This window comes from Stomoxys calcitrans, chromosome 3, assembly GCF_963082655.1.
Source record: "Stomoxys calcitrans chromosome 3, idStoCalc2.1, whole genome shotgun sequence".
Classification (NCBI taxonomy): Eukaryota; Metazoa; Arthropoda; class Insecta; order Diptera; family Muscidae; genus Stomoxys; species Stomoxys calcitrans.
In genome coordinates, this window is record NC_081554.1 from 89,366,511 (window position 1) to 89,384,761 (window position 18,251).

Sequence of the window (18,251 nt, forward strand, 5' to 3'; positions counted from 1 at the left end):
GTGCCAAATTTTAAGCGGCTAACTTTACACGTTCGACCGCTATCGTGACTTCGACAGACCGACGAACATGGCTAAATCGACTCAGGACGTCGAGACGATCAAGAATATTTATACATTATGGGGTTTTAGACGAATATTTGAGGTGTTGCAAACGGCATGACTAGATTAGTTTAAAATTAGCGTAAAAATCTAAGCCAATCTAGATATGTCCGTCCGTCTGTCTGTTGAAATCACGCTACAGTCTTCAAAAATTAAGATATTGAGCTGAAATTTTACACAGATTCTTTTTTTGTCCATAAGCAGGTTTAGTTCGAAGATAGGCCATATCGGACTATGTCTTGATATAGCCCCCATATAGACCGATCTGCCGATTTAGGGCCTTAGGCCAATAAAAGCCACATTAATTATCCGATTTTACTGAAAGTTGGGACAGTGAATTGTGTTAGGCCCTTTGACATCCTTCGTCAATTTGGCCCAGATCGGTCCAGATTTGGATATAGCTGTCATATAGACCGATCCTCCGATTTAGGGCCTTAGGCCCATAAAGCCACATTTATAGTCCGATTTTGGTGAAATTTTGGACCGTGAGTTGCGTTAAGCCCTTCGACATCCTTCGTCAATTTAGCTCAGATCGATCCTGTTTTAGATATAGCGGCCAAATAGACCAATCCTCCGATTTATGGTCTTAGGCCCATAAAAACCACATTTATTATCCAATTTTCCTGAAATTTGCGACAGTGAGTTTTCTTAGGCCCTTCGACATGCTTCGTCAATTTGGCTCAGATCGGTCCAGACTTGGATATAGCTCCCATATAGACCGATCCTCCGATTTAGTGTCTTAGGCCCATAAAAACCACATTTATTATCTAATTTTGCTGAAATTTGGGACAGTGAGTTGTGTTAGGCCCTTCGACATCCTTCGTCAATTTGGCTCAGATCGGTCCAGATTTGGATATAGCTGCCATATAGATCGATCCTCCGATTTAGGGTCTTAGGCCCATAAAAGGCGCATTTATTGTCCGATGTCTCCGAAATTTAGGACAGTGAGTTAAGTTAAACCTCTTGACATACTTCTGCATTCTGGCACAGATCGGTTCAGATTTGGATATAGCTGCCATATCGACCGATCTCTCGGTTTTAGGTTTTGGGGTCATAAAAAGCGCATTTATGGTCCGATTTCGCAGCAATTTGGGACTGTGAGTTGTGTTAGTCCCTTCGAGATCCTTCTTCAATTTTACTCAGATCGGTCCAGATTTGGAAACAGCTACCATATAGACCGATCTCTCGATTTAATGTGGGCCCATAAAAGGCGCATTTATTAAGTTAAGCCCCTCCACATATGAGCAATTTGGTCTTGATCGATCAAGATTTGCATATAGCTGCCATATAGACCGATATCTCGATTTAAAGTCTAAAAAGACCAATATTTTTGTTATACTCAATTGAACAATGACTTGTACTTATTAGTATTTGGTCCAAATCGGATCATATTTCGGTATAAATGCTATGGGACACAAGGTAGGCAATTTTCACCGGATTTTGATTAAAGGTGGTTTACATATATACCCGAGGTGGTGGGTATCGCCTTTTTACTTGTTGTAGACTATAATTCTGCGTATTAAAGTGTGTCGACTTTAGTATGCAGTTTATCTATTTTTCTCGTGTTTCTTGGAGCACAATTTTGTTCGTCCGACCAAATAAATATACGGCGTTATTCACAAAACTAAAAGAAGCCTTAAAGTAGGTTTATTTGACAGTTCTATAAAGGAAATCTGTCCAAAAAACCTATTTCAAATCTCCATCAAGTTTTCTGAATACCGGTAATTTCACTATTATCTGGTTTCAACTGCAGCAATTTGAAGCAAATAGGGAAATACGATAAATATTTCGCTCTTATACAAGAAATCTCCGTGTTGGTTCGATTATACATCTTGAACATCCTTACGGACAGTAAAATGGCCGTAAGGGTTAGGTGCCGGGACATAACGGAGTAAGGGGGAATAAAAGGGCACACGATTTAGCGGTGAAGGCTAGGGGAATTTCGTCAATTACCTTGGTTAACCAGAAGACTTTCAGGTCGACGCAGTCGGAATTAAGGGCGTGGGCGACGAATTCTAATGTACCACTGTGGAACAGCGAAACAGTCTGTAGGACGGCGAAAATACTATGGGGTGATCCGGATCGTGAGAGGACAAGGCTATTTCTGAATGGAAGTTAGAAGGAGATCAGTATAGCTTTTGGTATCATAACGGGACACATAGGACTACGAGCTCACTTATGTTAAATCGGTGCTGCAAGTGATAGCATGTGTAGGGTATGCGGGGAAGATGATGAGACGTTGGAGCATTTCCCATGTCATTGCCTGGCTTTCGCGGGTAAAAGACACTGGTACTTAGGTGGGGACACAATACCAGACATTAACCAACTTAGCGGCGTGGCATGGAAAAAAATTAAGGATTTTGTAAGTAGCACCGAATTCCTAACTAATATTTTCTTTTTCGGGTTTACTTTTTATACCCCCCACCATTGGATGGGGGTATACTTATTTCGAAATATGCGTCTAAGACCCCATAAAGTATATATATTCTTGGTCGTCATATCATTTTAAGTCGATCTAACCATGTCCGTCCATCCCTTCGTCTGTCAAAAGCACGCAAACTTTTGAAGGAGTAAAGCTAGCCGCTTGAAATTTTGCACAAATACTTTTTATTAGTGTAGGTCGGTTGGTATTGTAAATGGGCCAAATCTGTCCATGTTTTGATATAGCTGCCATATACACCGATCTTGGGTCTTGACTTCTTGAACCTCTAGAGGGCGCAATTCTCGTCCGATTTAACTGAAATTGTGAACATAGTGTTTGGTATCACTTCCAACAACTGTGCTAAGTATGATTCAAATCGGTTCGTAATCTGGAATAGCTGTCATATAAACCGATCTTGGATCTTGACTTCTTGAGCTAATAGAGCGCGCAATTCTCATCCGATTTGGCTGAAATGCATGAGATGTTTCGTTATGACTTCCAATTACTGTGCTAAGTATGGCGTTAATCGGTATATAACCTGATATAGCTGCCATATAAACCGATCTGGGTCTTGACTTCTTGAACTTCTAGAGGGCGCAATTCTCATCTGATTTGGCTGAAATTTTGTACAACGGCTCCTCTCATGACCTTCAACATACGTGTCTTATATGGTCTGAATCGATCAATAGCTTGATACAGCTCCCATATAAACATATCTCCCGATTTTGCTTCTTGAGCCCCTACAAGGCGCAATTCTTATCCGAATGAACTGAAATATTACACAATAACTTCTACAATGTTCAGCATTCATTTATGATCCGAATCGGACTATGACTTGATATTGCACCAATAGCATAACAGTTCTTATTCAATATTCTATGTTTGTCTAAAAAGAGATACCGCGCATAGAACTCGACAAAAGGGATCAATGGCGGAGGGTATATAAGATTCCCCCCGGCCGAACTTAGCACGCTCTTACTTGTTTAGTATTGAGAGCGCCAAGAAGCCGACTACTGACTTAGGTGTATGTTCATAGTGGCATGGGGGGCGGATTTATAACCGCACCCTTTTTTCAACCTAATCTAATCTAACCTAGGTGAAATTTTTTAGGATGATTTCTGGTATTACCTCCAATATCTAAACCAAGTATGGCCCGTATACTGTATATCAGATTATAGACCGATTTGGACCATACATGGCACTATTGTTGGAAGTTATAACAGCACACTACGTCATCTAGGGGATCAGAAAGTGTAACCGGGAGAAAGATTAATATTAAGATTAACTTCGATTTGATGCCCTCAGAATCGCTGGTGCAACATTTTAGAGTCCTAGCTGACGTCTGGGTTATGTTGCTCCCAAAATTGGGCCTTGATCCATAGTGCAGTGGTTGGGTTATCTCCTCAATATAACCAATTCTAGTTCTTCAGAGTACACCCCAAGGTCCACATGGTCTACTTCTATTACAACGGATATTGTAGTTCCAATAGGTTCTATCAGGAATATTAGTACAGTAATTTTTATCATAAAGCGGCTTAGGCAATGTGTAATCCTTACTACAATAGGGAATTCTATTAAAGATAACACAGTGCTTAGCCTCATAGTAGCTGTTGGAACAATTGGTCTAGTCGCAGCGTCCAGAGGCATTGGGAATAGCGTTGAATTATCAGATGGTGTCGTCCTCAGTGGAGCTATGATACACAAACAAGCCGTCCTTTAGATCCGGCTGAGTATTGAGCAGTAGGTGAACTTTTGAAACGCCGTCCACCGGACCTCAATACCATAAACCATTATTGGTCTGACAACTGCAGTATATACCAAGGGCTTGATACTTGTTTTAAACCCCAAAACTTTTACTCTCTTGCAGGTGTATAGGGCAATAATTACATTTCTTGACCTTTCCAAAATTTTTTATTTGAATTTTTATTTCCTGTGCAACCCCCCAGGTATTTTGAGCTTTCAGTAAGTGAAAAAGTTCCAAATTTGCTTCCGACTAATTGGAAACAGACTGAAATGGAAAATGATCTGGGATTTTGTGTGCAGCACGGAATTCCTGATACAGATTTCGTCGATGTTACTTCTCGGATTTAGAGCGCATAACAACAAGCCCTTTACTGGCATCGATGTGTGCCCATAGCGGCATGGGGCGAAATAGAATGCACACCCTATTTTCAACCTAAACTAACGTCTGCATGCTGTGTAGATTGAATAGGGAATATCTCATTAATTAGAAACCAGTCTGCCCTCTGTCCTTTAATACAATGTTCATGAGTGTACTTACATTTTGTAACTTTTGCAATGGTCCAACCCAAATATTGGGTAATAAATAATCACTTGAAATAATTGGTGCTGCATTGCATACTGCATCTTCTATAATTTCATCTATTCAAAAAGTTAAAATTTAATTTCGTTTTCCTATGAATTATTCTCCGAATGTTCTGTACTTCATAGTCATCCTGGAAATCCTTGCGAAAATCCACCTAAGACAAAAGTGAGTTATGTGCGGCTCTTCCATCGGCCTCTTCCTACATTCACATCTCCCCATAAATGTTACAAAGTAGTAGTATTTATTGATACTTTTTCTTTTATTTCCCAGGGCTCCTTGTGTACGGTGATGCTTCCTGTTGGCTGGCTGGGGAGTAGTTGTTGCTACATGGCTTTGACGACGCCTTAACCATTTTCCAAATCAACTCATGGCATGGCACACAAAAAAAAAACAATGCCATAGAATAGAAAGAAATGTAAGACAAGAACAAAAAAAAAAGTAACAAAATCTACAACAAATTGGTATGAAAACACATTCATATTCTTGTGGCCAATGATTCCTGCCCGAACGTCTCCAACGCCAAGTGCCTCACTTTTTGGCCACAACACAATTTGCTAACTTGGAAAGAATTGTTATGGGTATGTCTGAATGGGCAGGAGAGTCAAGTAAATCATGGTCTCTTCTTAGTTTGCATCTTCTTGTCGTGGCCATAAAAAAGTTTAATTAAAAACTTCTTCTAATTCCCCCCCCCCCCCCCTCCCTAACCCCCCCTCCACCCACTCCACCAAAAAATAAAAAGAATCTCTTACGACTATCTGCACATTTCCCTTACTTCAGGATGTTGTGTAACATATTGAGTTAAATTTGGAGAAGGAGCTGATGCTGAAGCTCACAATGCTGCATTAACAGCAGAGGATAACGATGTTTGTGGGGCAATGAAAGACAGGAACAAAACAAATTTACACAATTTTTAATTGAATATTTAAATTATTTGCACGAGCATATAATCCTTGAGCACATGTTGACCAAATGTATTGTATTCTCTGGGCTTGTCATCTCTGTTGCCAAGATGCCGGATGGATTTACATCTTGGGTTTCCCATTTCCTCTTCCTCACAACACCAGATTGACGCCAAGGTTAAATTGTAAACAAATTTCGCTCACAAAACTTTGGCAAGGCTCAAATTTGTCCAAAACACTCAAAGTCAAAAAGTTTATTAAATATTTACATCGGTGTTACTATGTCGCGACACATTCCTTCCACTCTGTTCTAACTGAGATCATCGTTCGGGCAGAAATGTCCTTAACATATTGTTCAACCTAAATTAAGGAAAACATAACAAGAACAACGAAACGCTTTAAACGTTTCTTATATAAATATTTAAATTTTTTGATTTTACGAAACTCTGAATGACACTCGTAAGCCAAACATCACCAATGTGGCACAGAAAGTTCCTGGAGGGAAATTTAAATCCAATTGTTATGCCAAATTAAGTGTTAAATTAAATGTCATTGTTGAAATATTCAACGATTCTATTGACTTAAATGAGTTTTAGTTCATTCATTCATTCATTTATCGATCGATTTCATAGGTATTTTACATGAGTGCATAGGGGTGGATCGCAAAAGGAACCACCATTTGCAACGTGTTAAACTTTGCGAGAATTTCCTCTCAAAGGGTGAAAATCAAACTTTCAATTTTTATACCGTCCACCATAGGATGGGGGTATACTAATTTCGTCAATCTGTTTGTAACACCTCGAAATGTGCGTCTGAGACACCATAAAGTATATATATATTCTTGATCGTCATGTAATTTTAAGTCGATCTAGCCATGTACGTCCGTCTCTCTGCCGCTTGAATTTTGCACAAATACTTCTTATAAGTGTAGATAGGTTGGGATTGTAAATGGGCCATATCAGTTCATGTTTTGATATAGCTGCCATATAAACCGATCTGGGATCTTGAATCTTGAGGCACTAGAAGTTATTGAACGATTTACGCCGTACTTGGCACAGTTGTTGGACGTCATAACAAAACGCCTCATGCAAGATTTCAGCCAAATCGGATAGGAATTGCGCCTTCTAATGGGTCAAGATCCAAAATCGGTTTATATGGCAGCTATATCAGGTTATAGGACGATTTACGCCATACTTGGCACAATTGTTGGACATCATAATAAAACACCTCATGCAAAATTTCAGACAAATCGGATGGGAATTGCGCCCACCGATTTGAACAATAATTGGTACAGTTGTTAGGAACTGTAACAAAACATCTCATGCAAAATTTCAGCCAAATCGGATAAGAATTGCACCTTGTAGGGGGTCAAAAAGCAAAATCGGAAGATCGGTTTGTATGGGAGCTGCATCAATCTATTGATCGATACAAACCATATTTCACATGTATGTTGAAGGTCATGGGAGAAGCCGTTGTGCAAAATTTCTGTCAAATTGGATAATAACTGCGTCCTCTAGAGGCTCAAGAAGTCAAGATCTCAGATCGGTTTATATGGCAGCTATATCAGATTTTGTACCGATTTGTGCCATACTCAGCACAGTTGTTGAAAGTCATAACAAAACACCTCGTGCAAAATATCAGCCAAATCCGATGAGAAATCCGCCCTCTAGCGGCTGAAGATCCAAGATCGGTTTATATGGCAGCTATACCAGATTATTTACGGATTTAACCCATACTTTGCACAGTGTTTGGAAGTGATACCAAAACATCACGTGCAAAATTACAGCCAAATCGGATAAGAATTGCGCCCTCTAAAAGCTGAAGAAGTCAAGACCCAAGATCGGTTTATATGGCAGCTATATCAGGTTATGAACCGATTTGAACCATACTTAGCACAAATGTTGGAAGTGATGCCAAAACACGACATGTAAAATTTTCAGTAAAGTCAAGAGGCTCAAGAAGTCTAGACCCAAGATCGGTTTATATGGTAGCTGTATCAAAACATGCAATGATTTGTACCATTTACAATCTCAACCGAGTGCAAAATTTCAAGATCGTAGCTTTACTCCTTCGAAAGTTAGCCTTATCTCGACAGATAGGCGGACGGACGGACATGGCTGGATCGACTTAAAATGTCATTACGATCACGAATATATGTACCTTATGGGGTCTTAGAAGCATATTTCGAGGTGTTACAAACATAATGACGAAATTAGTATACGCCCATCCTAGGGTGGAGGGTATAAAAATCTGTTAAATATATTTGCAAACTAATGTTATCTCCCTTAAAAATACTTGCGAAGTATACGCATCCTTTTCGAACTGTCCCAGGACCTATCCTACGGTGTTAGAATGGTGGCAATTCGTCACCTCGAGTGACAAACCTTTACAAAAGTGACAGGTTTTTTCCATGTAAGGGGACGAGTACTGGGACCGGTCTTTATCACCAGAGGACCTATCCCGTGACAAATTTGGAACCTATCCCATCGGATAAAAAATACGACATTTACTTTGTTCACAAATTATCATGGACAGACAGACAGGCTAGGAAAGGTTGATCGTCTCGACTTTCTCAGTGGGACTAACCCTGTCCGTCCGTTCGTCTGTCGACATCACGATTGCTGTCGAACACATAAAGCTAGCCGTTTGAAATTTTGAACATATATTGATGTACTTCATTTGGAATTACAAATGGGCCATATCGGGCCAGATTTGGATACAGCTCCCATATAAACCGACCACGTGATTTGCCCGATTTAGCCAAGATTTTGCATTTGGTGTTCTTTTACGACTTCCAAATACTGTGCTAAGTACGGCCGAAATCGGCCTATAACCTGATATGAATGCCATAAAAACCGATTCCCAGGTTTGACATCTTGAGCCCCTGAAAACTGCAATTTGTGTGTATCTTCTTCTTGAGCCCCTAAAAGGCAAAATTCGTATTCGACTTAGCTGAAATTTTGGCATATTGGAGGAGGACAGATACGGTCACAGTTCCATCTTGGATGCTTCTGATGCGGAGGGTAGATTGAAGAGGATATCCAACTATTTAGCACCGGTACTAATTGGGATTAGGACATTAAGCATACGTTTTCCCGGGAGGAATAAATGAAGTGAGGGACTGAATTGGAGGTCTACTCCGAGTCACTCAACATAGGTATGTATCTGAGACAACCGGTCTAGTGTTAGGTCTTTCAAACGGAGATCTATACGATTATTGAAGCAGGAAGATTTGTAAGGTAATTACCGCACTCAAAACTCAGGATTTATGTGGACGGCATGGTGGCGTTTAAGGCCTTGGTTCCGAGGGCGGTGAGGTCGAGGTGTTTGGAAGATTGTTTGAAGTTCCTGGATAGGCTCCGAGCCCACGATGACACGCCGATAAGGGTTCCCGGACATGAAGGCACTCCGGAGAATGAAGGGGCGGACGAATGAGACAGGAGGGGTTCTTCTGTCCTGCCTACTTGCCATTTATCGATCTACTGAATATAGTAGAGGAGATGAGAGGAGAGCGGGGTCGGTGGCTAGATGGGATTCAGAGCATGGTTGTAGGACCGCTAAGGGGCTCAGGCCTACCTTACACTCTCCAGGGACACTGCAATCTGTGGGTATGCCTCTAGCGACATGTAAGCAAAGTTTTCAGGACCAAGCCCGAAGTGCAACGAATGATAATTGGTCACAAAGAGCGGGCTGTGAGCATGCCAAAACTATGTGGCCTCATCTACACTTGAAGAGGTCTACTGCTTTGCTGTCATTGGCTAGAACAGACATCTCAATCAATGTGTCTGTCATGACAGGTCACTATCTAATCAGAAACCATGCTGACAGACTGAAGGTTGCCAGCAGAAGCTGTAGGAACCTCGAGGAAGAAGATACTATAGAACATCTTCTGTGTGTGTGTCCCGTACTGGCAGTTAGAAGGAGATCCACTCTAGGTTCTCATATCTTTGAGAAACTGTCTGATTTAGCGGATGTGAACATTTGCAAGTTACTGGGCTTTTTAAAGCGATCTGGATGGTGCAACGCTGGGAACTAGAAGGCATCTTCCTTTTTCTGTTCCTGTGGTATCACAATGGGCGAAAACGTCAATGTGAGTATAATTCGGCGTAGCTTACTTTAAAAAAGGGTGATTTTTTAATATATTTGTTTTGTTATGAAAAAATTCACAATATTGTTTAGTCATGTGTTTAAAATGTCATTTAGACTGCAAGCAATTGTCCTTGCTAAGATTTCAGAAACATAAACGTTCATATTACTAAGCTAACGCTATTATCAATCAATGAATACATACATAAATATATTATACATACTTTACATTAATTGGCTATGACAGAACATTTGTTCCACTAGACGAACGTAGAATAGCGTTCCAAGCGCCACGATCTTCTGCGCTTATTCTAAAATCTCTGACACCAAGTTTCGAGGTGTCTGCCACCACTTGATCTTTCCATCGGGCTTTTGGTCTTCCCGGTTTGCGTATACCACCGTGTTTGCCTTCAAAAGACTTCTTTGCTGGTGCTTCTTCATCCATTCTGGCAACATGACCTAGCCAACGCAGCCGTTGTATTTTTATACGTGCAAGTATGCTATCGTCGTCATACAGCGCATACAGCTCGTGGTTCATACGACGTCTATATTCTCTATTAACGCAAACTGGTCCATATATTTTACGAAGAATCTTTCTCTCAAATACTCCAAACACTGCCTCATCTGCTTTCACAAGTACCCATGCTTTAGAACCATATAACAACACGGGTAGTCTCAATGTCTTGTATAGTGTAATCTTCGACAGTCGAGAGGTGGCCTTGTTTCTAAACTGCTTGCTAAATCCAAAGTAGCATCTGTTTGCCAGTATTATTCTTCGCTTTATTTCGAAACTGGTGTTTCGGTTACGAAGGTGCCGAGGTAGATAAAGTTGCTGACTTTCTCAAAGTAGTGGTTCCCAACTTTCTCCATTTTCTCTATCTGATCGGTTTTACAGGGCGTTTTGGGAGTTGAAACCATTCATGTTGTCTTATCTCCATTTACTGCCATTTTCACTCACTCTCTTTCGATTCTTTCAAAAGCGGAAGTTACTAATTCCCGTGACCGATCTATGATGTCGATGTCGTCGGCATAGGCGAGTAGCATGTGTTCTCTTGTGATTAGTGTGCCATAACTATTCACATCTGCATCTCGTATAATTTTCTCCAGCAGGATATTAAAGAGATCACACGATAAGCTGTCTCCTTGTCTGAAACCTCATTTGATATTAAATGGTTCGGAGAGATTCTTTCCTATTCTTACTAAGAAACGCATATCAGCAAGTGTCATCCTGCAGAGTCTTATTAATTTTGCAGGGATACTAAACTCAGACATGGCTTAAAATACCTTTGAACGTAAAGGAGTAATGAAGGCGGCTTTGTAGTCAACAAAGAGATGGTAGGTGTTGATTTGTCCTTCTCGGGTCTTTTCTAGGATTTGGCGCAGTGTGAATATCTGGTCTAGGGTGGATTTACCAGGTCTAAAGCCGCATTGATAGGGCCCAATTATCTCATTGACTTTAGGTTTTAATCTTGCATACAGTACGCTCGAGAGTATCTTGTATGCGATGGGAAGGAGACTTATCCTTCTGTAGTTGGCACATTCCGTCTTGTCTACTTTTTTGTGCACGGGACATAGTATGCTGAGGTTCCAAACATCGGGTATGTGTTCTTCTAGCCAGACTAGCTGATACATTCGCCTTATTAGCGTGTCGCCTCCGGTCTTAAAACGTTCAGCGGATAACCCGTCGGATTCGGATGCCTTGTTGTTCTTCAGTCGGGGCACTGCTACTTGGACCTCATTTTGACTAGAAGGAAAATATTCTATACCATCATCAGGGATTGATTCTGCGGTATCCTCCTCGCCGCCATCATCGGACACTAGCAGTTGAGCAAAATGTTCTTTCCATACCCTCAGCATTACAAACATATTGTACATATAGCAATATGAATTTTGGTTCTTTTTTAAAAAATCTGATCTTTATTGCTTTAATTTATTGACATGAATTAATGCAAATGTAAGTCCTAAAACTTTATGCATATAAAACTTCTACAAAATTTAGTTTAGTTGCTGATGTGATCTAATTTGTTCTTTTTGTGTTAAAATACATACATTTGAGCCCCAAAATATTGAAATAAGGCCCACAGCAAAATAAAGGGTATTTTTTAGCAATTTTCTTTTTGGAAACAATGGTTTAAACAGCTCACGCACATTTCGTGTTTTGTTTCACTGTCAAACATCTTCAGTTTGGTCTATAATTTAACCATGGATCGTCTTGCAAACGAAAAACGCTTTCAAATTATTAAATTTAATTATCGAAATGAGTGTTCTGTTAAGAAAGTTCATCGCTTCCACCATTGAAGCATTTATTCGTGTGATACCGGCCGAAATGTTGGAAAGAGTACGCCAAAATGGGACTAAGCGGATGGACCATTTGAGGCGTAGTAACGGTACAGGGTGAAGTAATCTTACACGGTGAAGTAATCTTCAAACAATAAATTATATGGACCGTACTATCGATTCAAATCAAGATTTCTTGAATTTTCTGAATTTTATGTGTTTTGTGTTTTTTGAAAAACTTTCCTATAGTTCTTAAAAAATCACCCATTAGTTAGCTGCTGAAATTGCCACAAATGAATCAATTCTGAGTATTTAAAATATATTTCAAAAAATTACGTCTTTTTATACCCACCACCATAGGATGGGGGTACTAATCTAGTCCTTCCGTTTGTAACACCCCGATTTACCATGTCCGTCCGTCCGTCTGTAGAAATCACGATAGCGGTCGAACTCGTAAAGCTAGCCGCTTGAAATTTTGCACAGATACTTAATTTTAATGTAGGTCATCGGGGATTGTAGGTGTGCCATATCGTTTCAGATTTAGATATAGCTCCCATATAAACCGATCTCTCGATTTGACTTCTTGAGCCCTTACAATCCGTAATTTTTGTCTAATTTGGCTGAAATTTTGCGTGTAATGTTCTGTTATTACTTTCTGATATAGCTCCCATATAAACCGATCTTCCGATTTGACTTATTGAGCCCCTGGAAGCCACATATTTTGCCCGATTTGGCTGAAATTTTGCATGCGGTGTACTGTTACGATTTCCAACAACAGTCTTTAACCGATATAGCTGTCATATAAACCGATCTCGCGATTTGACATCATTAGCCCCTAGAAACCGCAATTTTCGTCTGATTTAGTTAAAATTTTGCACATAGTGTTCTGTTATGCCTTCCAACAACTGTGCCAAGTACGGTCCAAAAAATCCATAAAATTATGCCCTTTAACTAAATTTATTATACCCACCATCATAGGATAGGGAGTATATTCATTTAGTCATTCCGTTTGCAATACATCGAAATACCAATTTCCGACCCAACAAGATATATATGTCGGATCGTCGTAAAATTCTAAGACGATTTAACGATGTCCGTGTGTCTGTCCATCTGTCCGTCCGTCTGTTGTAATCACTCTAAAGCCTTCAAAAATTGAGATATTGAGTTGAAATTTGGCGCAAATACGTCTTTTTGATACACGCTGGTTAAGTTCTTGAACGGGCCAAATCGGATCATATTTGGATATAGCTGCTTTATAGACCGATTTTCCTATAAAGGGTCTAATGCCCATAAAAACTTTATTTTTCATCTGATTTCGCTGAAATTTGAAACAGAGAGTAGTTTAACTGACCCAAATATGGTTCAGATCGGACTATATTATTACTATATATAGCTACCAAATAGACCGATCTCCCGATAAAGGTTCTGAAGACCATAAAAGCTTTATTTATTACCCGATTTCGCTGAAATTTGCAACTGTGAGTTTTTCTGAGCCTCACGATATCCGACCTTAATATAGTTCAGATCGGTTTATAATTGGATACATCTGCCAAAAAGACCAATATTTTGATCTACAAAATTTAATAGTGGCATATATTAGACCTCTCAATGTCCGTGCCGAATTTGGGTCCTTAAGTTATCCAATTTTCACCGGATTGTGACGAAATGGGGTTTACATATATACCCGAGGTGGTGGGTATCCAAAGTTGGGCCCGGCCGAACTTAATGCCTTTTTACTTGTTTTGTATAAAATTTTAGCGAATTCATTGTGGTGGGTTCCCAAGATTCGGCCCGGCCGAACTTAGCACGCTTTTACTTGTTAAATTTACCGTATTTTATCAGAGTATGAATGTGCCCTAATACACAGCTTCACGAATTATCAGATAAATGAACCATCGATTGCAAAAATGGCCTAAAACTTAAACTTACAAAAACTCATTGGACTCAAACCAATTTAAAGCACATGTGTTAACTAGCAAATTGACTTAAAGCAAATACCTTATTATTTATCAAGCTTTAACTATTTTTTCATTTTGGGTTACATGTCTCCTGGATGTTTCATAGAAATGTTGAATGTTTTCCTCTTAACCAAAGGAGTTTAGGAATACAAGTTTGCTTTAAAAAATTTGAGGTTTATATCACTCTTGCTTTCAACTTTGCCACCATGCATTCTAATGTGTAAATACACATATTTCGGTATTGCTTGTATTCAATTTCTTTCACATCAGTTGCAAAATGAGAACTCTAACATTTGCAATAAAACTTTTTAATTTCTATTTATTTGTGGAGCACAAATAAAAAAATCAACTGACATACGAGTGCACAATACCAACTACTAATGGCTACAATCAAATGGGGGAAATGCCAATGCTCACTTACTAACCTCTGTAATGCATCATCACCATCAATACAGGGTCGGAGTTAATCAGGTTAGAAATGTTGTATTGATTTTGGGAGGTATTCCAAAATCGGAGGCTAAAGGTCGGTACTTAATTCGCGCTTCATATTAACATTTTTCACAATTGATTTTTTAGATAACAAAAAACATGCTGCTTTTAAAATTTCCGTAGTGTTTACTTTGATTTTCACTGTGAAACTCGAAGCATTCTTCGTCAGCAATAATCCAGCTGCATGTAGTTCTGCAGAAAACTCAAATCTACTTCGAGTAATGATATCGACACTTGTCTCGTTTGATATTTCAAAAGACACAGCTAGGTGCACGCTATGGTACCAGAAGCCTTCACAGTTACGACCAGAAGTACCGTAGCATATTGATGCAAATTTTTACCACACTGTGCCGAAGAACGTACTGGATAATGGATATGGATAGGCTTGACAGTTCCTTAAAGCATGAAGTTGGGAAACTCTATATTAGAAGCAGGGATTAGTCGGGATTCTCCTAAACCACAGGGCCTAAATCAAAATTCAATTTTTATCCACAAAAAAGTAAAACCTGACTAATTTCGGCCGAGGCCACTCACCACCACGGCTTCGAGTAACAAGTTACAATATTTAAATCAGTTCATATTTGATATATTTGGAAGAAATTAAATACTATGTTGCAACTAAAGAGGTCATATCGAGAGAGAAGAAGGATTGAACAGAAAATCTGATAAATCACATAATTATTGTGCCTTCAAGGGATAACACTGGGAGAATGGTCTATATGGGAGCCATACCGAAAGTTGGACCTATTTGATCTATATTTGGCACTGATTTGGAAGGGACTAATACAACTCAGTGTTCTAAATTTGAACGAAAATTGATACAAAATACGACTACCATACATAAAATAAACGGGACCAAAACAGAACTGCGCCAAGTTTCAATCTGCTTAGAGCAAACAAACGTGAACACACATGGACACACGTATGTGATTTAAATGCTTCGATTATACAAAATTGATTGCACAAAAGAAGGTACCTCGTATTTAAACTTCCGAATTGGTTCAATATTTGTGTTGGCTCCAAAATTTGGGACTTTCAATATTTTTGTCGCCGCCTTACAGGTAGTGTAATAACACCCAAGGATTGTCAGGAGTCAGAATGAAGTCCGTAAATTGCACCTCAAAATCAAACATCCAACAGGTAAAGGCGAAGACAAACAAGTAAAAGCGTGCTATGTTCGTCCGGGTCGAATCTTGAGAACCCACCACCATGGATTCCGCTAAAAATGTATACAAAATAAATTTAGTTGAAGGACACAGTTTTATACTACATACCAAACTTCTGTCAAACCCACAAAAATTAAAGATTCTAGGAAACCAGCAATGATGATCGAGATACTGGTTTACATTAGAGCTATTTCAGGTTATAGATTGATTTGGACCCTATTTGGCACAATTATTGGAAGTCGTTACGGAACACCGCATGCAAACTTTCAGCCAAATCGGGCAAAAATAGCGGTTTGTAAGGGCTCAAGAAGTCAAACCGTGAGATCGGTTTATATGGGAGCTATATCAGGTTATTGACCGATTTAGACTGGAAACAGAACATTACGTGCAAAATTTCATCCAAATCGAACAAAAATTGCGGCTTCCAGGGGCTCAATAAGTCTAATCGGGAGATCGGTTTATATGGGAACTATACCAGATTATAAACCGATTTGGACCGTACTTTGCACAGTTGTTGAAAGACATAACAGTACACTACATACAAAATTTCAGCAAAATCGGACAAAAACTGCGGCTTGTAAGGGCTCAAGAAGTCAAAGCGTGAGATCGGTTTATATGAGAGCTATATCTAAATCTGAACCGATATAACCCATTTGCAATCTCTAACGACCTACATCAATATTAAGTATCTGTGCAAAATTTCAAGCTGCTAGCTTTACGCTTTCGACCGCTATCGTGAATTCGACAGATGGACGGGCAGACATGGATATATCGGCTCAGAACGTCGAGACGATATACCCCCAACTATTGTGGTAGGTGTAAAAAGTAAATCTGGTAACAAATCCAGATAGAATGTTAAGGGTGTGCAACAAAATTTTTCTCAACTATTGGTAAACAAAAATGTCGGCTGTTGTTCTCATCAAGCTCTTATAGGCGAGCAAGCTAGTTCCGGTCTATACGATCGATCACCGCGGAAACATGATGGCCATTGGTTATTTAAAGGCGCCAATAACTCACCTTGTCGTATCGAGCATCATTGGCACTCAATATTTAAACAGGAGCCGGTGACACTCGGCCTCTCACTTAAACTATCCACTCGGTGCCGCTGATCGTCCGCGACTGTAGTTGCAGCTACGCCGTATGGAGTATACCACTATCTGCAAACTGTGTACGCGCCAGTAGCTCTCAGCTAAGCTTCTCGTGATAACAAAGAACACCACACAGATTGGAGATAAAAATTCCAGCCAGTGTGATGCTCAGCGAAATCGTGTAATAAATAAAGCTTTTATGGACTTCAGACCTTTTATCAGGAGATCAGGCTATATGGCAGCTGTATCCAAATATAGGCCGATCCAATTTCAGCGAAATCGGATAAAAAATAAAGCATGTATGGGCATTAGACCATTTACCGGCAGATCGGTCTATATAGCAGCTATATCCGATGTCGCCCGTTCAAGAACTTAACCAGCATGCATCAAAAAGACGTATCTGTGCCAAAGGTCAGCTCAATTTTTGAAGGCTGTAGAGTGATTACAACAGACGGACGGACGGACAGATAGATGGATAGACACACGGACATCGTTAAATCGTCTTAGAATTTTACGACGATCCGATATATATATATATACTTTGTAGGGTCGAAAATTGATATTTCGGTGTGTTGCAAACTTAATGACTAAATATTGGGTTGCCCAAAAAGTAATTGCGGATTTTTCATATAGTCGGCGTTGACAAATTTTTTCACAGCTTGTGACTCTGTAATTGCATTCTTTCTTCTGTCAGTTATCAGCTGTTACTTTTAGCTTGCTTTAGAAAAATAGTGTAAAAAAAGTATATTTGATTAAAGTTCATTCTAAGTTTTATTAAAAACGCATTTACTTTCTTTTAAAAAATCCGCAATTACTTTTTGGGCAACCCAACGTACTTTATGAGATAAAAAATGATAAACGTTTTTTGTATAATGAAAGTTGTAGAGCACGGGAAAGGCCTTTTTTCCATGGAACTACATGTACACATGGTTTAAGTAGGATACTAACAATATTAGATGAGAAACAAGTAAAAGCGTGCTAAGTTCGGCCGGGCCGAATCTTGGGTACTATTTGCACTATTTAGGTGCCAAGAAATCATCCGTACTAATTGGTACATAGAGGGGCCTATATCACCATATTGATCAATTCGGCTAAAACTTGGCACTGATGTTGTTAGTCATAAGATAGAGTTTTGGGCCAAATTTCATCCAAATCTGGTGAAAATGTAGGCTTCTAAGGGCTGAAGAAGTCAAATCAGAGTATCGGTTTATATTTGGGATATATCTGCCTATAGACCAATTCGAATCATACTTGTCATAGATGTTGGAAGTCATAACTCAAGTCATTGTTCCAAATGTCAGCCAAATCGAATGAAAATTGAAGCTTCTGATGGCTCAAGAATTCAAATCCGGGAATCGGTTTATATTTGGGTTATATCTGTTTATGCATGGATGTTGGAAGTCATAACTCATGTCTTTGTTCCAAATTCATAAATTGGAAC

At 39.4% G+C, this 18,251-nt stretch overlaps 1 long non-coding RNA gene across 1 annotated transcript; it reads right to left on the reverse strand.

Moving 5' to 3' along the window:
- Positions 1-5,737: 5,737 nt before the first annotated feature.
- Positions 5,738-6,302, reverse strand: LOC106085938 (uncharacterized). The gene is made up of 2 exons (XR_001221056.1): positions 6,192-6,302; positions 5,738-6,106 (listed from the first exon to the last, which is right to left on the reverse strand). It is a non-coding gene; the product is annotated as an uncharacterized LOC106085938 (long non-coding RNA).
- Between the last annotated feature and the right edge of the window lie 11,949 nt (positions 6,303-18,251).